The sequence below is a fragment of the Idiotropiscis lumnitzeri genome, unplaced genomic scaffold (assembly GCF_059441095.1).
Source record: "Idiotropiscis lumnitzeri isolate Australia: NSW breed Sydney's pygmy pipehorse unplaced genomic scaffold, RoL_Ilum_1.0 HiC_scaffold_109, whole genome shotgun sequence".
Taxonomy (NCBI): Eukaryota; Metazoa; Chordata; class Actinopteri; order Syngnathiformes; family Syngnathidae; genus Idiotropiscis; species Idiotropiscis lumnitzeri.
In genome coordinates, this window is record NW_028283647.1 from 1 (window position 1) to 7,633 (window position 7,633).

The window sequence follows — 7,633 nt, forward strand, 5'->3', positions numbered from 1 at the left end:
GAATAATTTTACTCGTATATACTTCAATGAGGGTGTAGTGTGGGTATCGGGATCTTTAACACGCCCTAACACGAAGCTGACTCTCCAACCGCCACAGCCTTTTAATGACGAAATTATAAAATAAACAAAAACACTGTTCAACAACATAAAATAAAATAAAAAATCACATCATACTTACATTTATAAACTTTAATCCTCAAGAACATTATTCTCAGGTTGACCGAAAGACGAGGACACGGGAGCGCCTCTGGCATGTTCTTCTTCCTTGTGTAGGCGAATGACGTTTTAAGGTGCTTGTCCGCCACCTGCTGTGCTGAACTATGTATTAAATAAGAAAAGCAAATTGTTGAATGTTTTTTCCCCAATGAAGACTGAATTGTAAAATACCCGGAAATGGCTTTTCTGTTTTATTGTGCATTTAAAAAAAATTCAGATTGTCCTTTTTTGTTGAGATAATTGTTGAATATTGAAATTGCACATGTAACTGGTAATTTAGTTTTAGATATTATTTGAACCAGTGGAGGGCCATGCATTTCACACCTGGGCCTTCAATGAAGTCCTACTTCGTCCTACTTGAATAAATCCCCCTCATAATACCATAATTTATGACACCACGGGTGGACAAACAATATACAGAAAAGCACTTAGACAGCACTGACCGAGTGTTGGACGATATAGCTTCTCTTGAAAGGTCCGTGTTGAAAATGGCCTCGCAAGTGAATCTTCAATTTCTAAAGATAAAGATGTCTTTTAATTGTCCCATAACGGGGACATTTGCAGTGTTACAGCAGCAAAGATATACATCACACAGTGGCACCGACGTAATGTAGCCGTTAATGTATAACATTGGCAGCAGGCATTCATAAAAAGCATGCAAATATACACAGTATATACGTATATACACAGATCCCCATGTATATACACACTTACAGCCCACAACATATACAAGTGTAAGGAAACACTCCTAATGCCTGTCTATGGTTCAGAGGGGAAATAAATAAAAACGCTGCAATGATAAAAAAAAATACTGAATGATTGAAAATACTGCAATGATAAAAATACTGCAAGAATAAAAGTACTGTACCCAGCCAACATGTCCAACTGGGCCCCAAATGGGGTAAATGCGGGATTCCTGGGTACCAAGTGGGAATGGGCTAGAAGTGGGCAATGGTACAGGGTTCCATGTGGGCGCCATCTGGGATTGGTGGGCATGGGCTTAAACTGGGCAAATGTTGTGGGTGCAATACGGGTTGTGTATGGGCTAAGTGGGCATGGGTTAGAACTGGTAAAGATAAAGAAAAAGATGTCCTTTATTAGTCCCACAATGGGGAAATTTGAGGTGTTACAGCAGCAAAGATATAGCTCACACAGAGTCGGCGGCGTAATGTAGCCGTTAATGTATAACATTAGCAGCAGACATTCATAAAAAGCATGCAAATATACACAGTATAAACGTATCTAAGTGTAAGGAAACACTCCTAATGTCTGTCCATTATACAGAGGGGAAAATGCTGTAATGATAAAAACTACTGAATCTACTACTGAAACCATTTATAGGTCCTATTTGGGTTATGTGTGGGCTAAGTGGGCATGGGTTAGAACTGGTCAACCATGTGAGGGTCTCATATGGGCTGTATATGGGCCAAGTGGGCATGGGTTAGAGCTGGTCAACCATGTCTGGGTCCTATTTGGGTTATGTGTGGGCTAAGTGGGCATGGGTTAGAAGTGGTCACCATTTATCGGTCCTGTTTGGGTTATGTGTGGGATAAGTGGGCATAGGTTAGAGCTGGTCAACCATGTCTGGGTCCTGTATGGGTTATAGATGAGCTAAGCGGGCATGGGTTTGAAAATTTGTTCTGGAGCCTTTTTGATATTTAATGCATGCTATGCTAATAGTAACCACCCGAAGACTATTCTCAGTAGAACTATTCAATGGATGCCAAAACGATAGAGACATGGCCATGGAGCCTATGCTGCGAGATTGTGAAAGGACTAAAATAAGTGTAGGATTTTTGAGGACCAGAAGTCAGCTTTTATTAGGTTTGACATTGATTTAACTTATGGAACAATGCAAATTATGGTCGGGTTGTTGTTGGACTTTTTCCGCTTTTGACTAAGGGACGGGTGTTTTTATTTTCTGGGACTCTTTAGAACAAGCGGCACGGTGGCGGACTGGTTAGCAAGTCCGCATCACAGTACAGAAGTGCAAGGTTCTCCCTGTGCCTGCTAGGGTTTTCGCCGGTTTCCTCCCACTTTCCAAAAACATTCATGATAGGTTGATTGGTCACTGGTCCAAGGTCTGAGTGTGAGAGCGGATGGTTGCTTGTCTCTGTGTGCCCTGCGATTGACTGGCAACCAGTTCAGGGTGTACCCTGTCGACTGCCCGAAGACAGCTGGGATAGGCTCCAGCACTCCCGGGGACCCTTGTGAGGACAAGAAGCAGTACAGAGGATTGATTGATTTATTAAAATTAAAATTAAATTCATGTATTTATCTATGCTAAATTTAACAAGGCTGGACGTTATATTTTGTGAATTTACATGTACCCCCAACTGTGACTTAATAACCCTTAAGGGACAAGATAACATTTTATAATATTCCAGACAGCTAAGATTGTCATCTATGAACTATTTGACAAGGCAGGTCCAGCATTGTCAGCCACATCCAACAGTCAACACAGTTACTTTTTTTTTAATAAACAAAATCAACATTATTAATTAATGTTATTTTATTAATTCTGTATGCTGTGAAAGATCTTTATTCAAAGTATATTTGAAGTTATTTCTACCTTATTGCTTGATTTTTGTAGATTCAAGTTGGAGTTGTCAAAATTACAGATTCTTTTGAAGGCAGCATATTCAAACTGTGAGAAAAGGAGCGAATGCAAGCTACGCGGTCTTTGAGGTGCGGCAGAAGAGCTGAAAGCACGGTGAGTCCCGAACGATAATTGAATTAATTAATTAATCTTGGGTAAATGTCTGGCTCTCATTTTTTAGACTTACTTTACAATGTGTTTTGTAATTTTTCAAGGTTGCCTGTGTTGGAAAACTGCTTGGTGCGTTAGCTAAAACACAGTATGCTAAAATGATAAGTGACGAGAACACAGAGGGTATATCAACAACGTACGTACTCGAATTATTTTGGGGAAAACTTAAGTACATTATAATCACCCTTTTAATAATACTGATAAGCGTTGTGTGTTTTATTTATTTTTATGAGGACCTTTACAACGAGCTACATATTGTTAGCATTGGGCCTACGACGCTAAACACAGTGTCCCTCGATCTCTCTCCAAAATTCTCCAAAAGACTTAAGCTTTCACTCAAATTAATACAATCTACTCCACTAGCTCATTTAAGGCTTTTTTGTGATGTGTTTGATTTGGGTAAGTAAAGCAAAACATATTAACTGTTGAATGTTGCCTGTTATTTAAATAATAGAAATTCAAGATGAAAGTTGAACAGATATTGAAATGCTAGATTGGCTCATTCAGAATCATGCCACAATGTGCTTTGTATGTTTTGTGTGTGGGTTTATCAAGCTCTAATTCAATGCAGTGTCCAAAACGAGCGCGCATAATTGTTGGATGAATGTTGGTTAATAGAGTCAGATAATAGTTAAAATTCCAACAGTTGAACAGATGTTGAAATGCTAGATTGGCTCATTCAGAATCATGCCACAATGTGCTTTGTATGTTTTGTGTGTAGGCTTATCAAGCTCTAATTCAATGCAGTGTTGAGCTGCATTTGAGAGGAACTACGTAAGTAACTAATGTGGAAAAATTGTGACTTCTTTGTGTACTTTTATTTTGAATATTCAAATTTTGTGGGTAAAGGTTAGAGAAAATAAGTTAAAAATGAGAGCTGTACAGGTATTTAAGTTTTTGGTTTGTAAAATACCCGAATGTGGGTTTCAGCAGGTGAGGCAATGATTGGACAGAGCAAAAGCTATGCTCCAAAATAGAAGTGATTACACCTTCACTAGACTAACCTGCAGCTAATTACATAATTATAAAATTAACACTTTAACCTGGCTTCCCCATCACAGATGTATTCTTTTAAATGCAAAGCTTTTTGTTCTAGCTTTTGTTGTTAAATGACATTCATGCCCAAGTGTCTATGCATCCATTGCAGGGATGTTTTCTCAAGTGACGAGTCTGAAGCCTGTGATGACGAAGTACCATCTACACCTCCCCATGGATTGTCACAGAGAAAAAGCTTCCTAACCAAGAGAGGCGCTGCAGAAGGTCCTTGAGTACGTCCAACGTGTTGAGTCTGTGAGTCTACTGCAGGATCTAATGCAGGTATGAAAATGATGAAATTTTAATGTATTATCTTCAAAATTATAAATAATTATTTAATTTCTTGAAATATAAAATTAGGTACCCTAAACCCAAGTAGGAACCCCAGTCCCAGTACATTCCTGATTCTGGAGCTACAGAGATCAAACCATCCTACTGTATCACTAAATAGCCCCACCTCTAAAACCCTGATTCGGAAGGCCGAGTTGAAAGACTTCAGAGTTCAAGATGGTCAACTGCAACTATGATAAGCCGAATGTGTTCACCCCAAGTCGGAAACTGAGAAAAAGACTCAATTTTCACATGATTTCAGTCCCTTCTATATTTAAAAGAATGTATTGGGGCTCTAAAAATGTGAAATATTTTTACAAGTATTTCTTTTACTACTCATAGGCAGTTTCATAATAATAGTACAATTTGGCATCGTGTATTGTTTTTTGGTTCCATTCAAAATGCACAAGACGTATAGACATATTTTGTTTGTGGATCGCTGCAGCATCACACGAGCGCACAGAGACAAACGTGGCAGCAACTTAAAACAATTAAAATATCGAATCGAAATCGAGAACTGAAAATCAAAAATCGAATCGGGGCTTGAGTGAATCGTTACCTCCCTAATCATAATCATTTTGGTAGAATGTTGGGCTCTTGCCCTTTGAGTGTATATGGCGTTACCGAAGCTGTTCACTTAATCGACAATTCCTTTCCTGTGACGTTTATCATACCCAGTTTAACTGCCAAAATATTTTTAAGTGTGTGATGATTATCTGGATCGAGTGACACCCATGTTATAATGGTTGCAGGTATTGGTGGATTGGACGATAGTGTCAGAACAATGATGGCGTTCATCATGACAAATCCTCTGTCTCTGAAGTACAATCTCTTTGGACATCGTAGCAAGAACAAGCGCCGAGACCTGCCTTTTTCTGATGTTCTATACGGTAATATATTTTTTTTTTTTTTTTTTTTTAAGGGATTGTGGTGTGAAGACATTTCAGCATGTCCCATAAGGTTTCACAATCATTAAATAGCTTTACTAAGTTGGCTTCTTGTCTTTTTTGTTTTAGGAGCACTGAAAAGGAATGGAGCCACAAAGGACATCAACGAGAAGGACACAGGCAACCCTGTCCAAGTGGTTCATGGGAGCTTGTGATCAAGGTGGGAATAGGGCAGTTCGAGCTCGGAGATCTCAAGGCAACTGTCAGGTTTAAAACGTCCTGACGCCATTTTTAGACTGAAGGTGACATAAATCCAGACCAAACCAGTTAGAGTTTTGTTTTTGACCATTCGCGAATGGGAGAGGAAGTCAGGAGGTGAAGCAGGCGTCTTGCCAGTTCAATCTCGCGCACTATCTCTCTCACTCTCTACCACCCGTTCGGTCTTTTATCAGCAACCTAAGCAGACAATGGAGGTCTGTCTGAAATTCTAGCAGGCAGGCAGGAAGCAATCAACCACAGTAGTCAGTCAGGAATTCGAAACTAAAGTGTGTGCGTGTGTTCCAGTTGTGCGCGTGTGTGCTAAAGCAATAATGTGAGTGTCTGTGTGTGTGTGCGCAATTATAACTGATACAAATAGTGTATAAAAACATGATTAGAAATACACAAACTATTTACATATCCTCATCCCATCTCACATTCCCCCGTTTGTGGGTTTAAATCATGTCCTTACGGCTTTAAGACAGATCATCATAATGAAATCATACAACAGTGTGGTCATCCGTGGAGGGGCGAAAACCCTCAGTAGGGACAAAATTCCCCTCCTCCCTTCCGGCGTGGAACGAGATTCTCATGGTATGTTGGTCACTTGGGAATAAAACATAAAAAAACTTCAATATACCTAGTGAAAAATAACAAAACTGTCTCCACGCAGAGCTTGTCTCCACGCAGAGCTTGTCTCTGCGGCGACTTGATGGAGGCCCTTGCCTCGTTGTAGGAGGGGACAGCCGTCTTTACCTCCCGGATCTTCGTGTGTGGTGTATGTGTGTGCATGTGTGGGGGCAGGGGCAAAAGGGTCCATGTGTTATTTAGGTTTCAGTGTCCAGTTCGAGTTTGTCATTGTCCAGTTCGAATTCGTCATTCTCAACATCAATCAGGTTGTAATGGTACATTTGGGCAACAAACATGCAGTTAATAATCATCTTTGTCATAAGAATAATGCAACATGAACAGACTACACATAACAAAAATGAAAACCATAATTATCCCGATATATTGTCTTTCAAATTCTTCGTAGTGGTCATAACATCAATAATTGTTTCATTTTATTAAAAATGTAAATGCAGTAATGTTCTCCAATCAAGGCTAAAATTCTTTATGTACGTCATTAATTTCCAAACAATATCTAATCTTTTTGTTCTGTGGCTTCAACATTCGTATCTGTGGCTGGTTGTGCGGTTCCGATGTGCGTGTGGTCCGATATTGTGACTCAGGTGGGCTCCTGTTCGAGGGATTCGCGTTGCTCGGCCTTTAGCTGGAAACCGGAGAAGCTTGTACTGCAACTGGTGGATCCAGCTGCCACGCCCCGCGACCTTTGCTGCCGTCGGGGTCACTGAAATCATCTGGCGAGGGCCATCTCAGCATTCACTTGTCCCAACGAAGTCGTTTCAGCACCTTGAAGAAGAGTTGGTCTCCCACACGGACGTGATTTCTCTGTGGATCAGAACACACTGGCCAGTAATTGCGTCTTTTTTTTTTTTTTTCTTTTTGGTCAAAACATGTTTCCCATGTGGACTGGGACTGATGTGCCAGTCGCTGGTGGTTCTGATGAACCTGAGAGTCGATAGGGGATAGTGTCCTAACTTCGGCTGGCACTATCCTCATTGCTGTGATTGAAACACAGTCTGGTCATTGTCTCCTTTTTTTCCCTCATATTCTTGATAAGTCTGCCCTTAACAGTCCCATTAGTGCGTTCCACAAGTCCTGCAGACTGTATGCACAATGACGCTTTGAGTCAATTTTGCAACAACTGTCCCACTTGTTACAACATCATTCACAAAATGCATAATTTTCACTTCAAATCACTTCTTGAAATTCCAAATGTCAGGATAATTTGTGTTAGGTTGAAGATGTATTTTATCCCATATTTTACTCTATTAGTATTGCAAAAGAATTGTTCCACAGCGTGACCCATGTTTGACCATATGGATGAGAAGACTTCACAGAGAAGCGGATGCCTGAAGACTGGATCAACGTCTGCAACATCAAAGGAGGTGTGCTGAGACACACCTCTAAAACAAAAGGACTGAGACTTTAGTACCAGAGCACTAAAAGGGCATATCTGCCTTTTCAATCAGTGGATGACTGCCATTGATGTCTGTCTTTCCTCTTGTGTCTG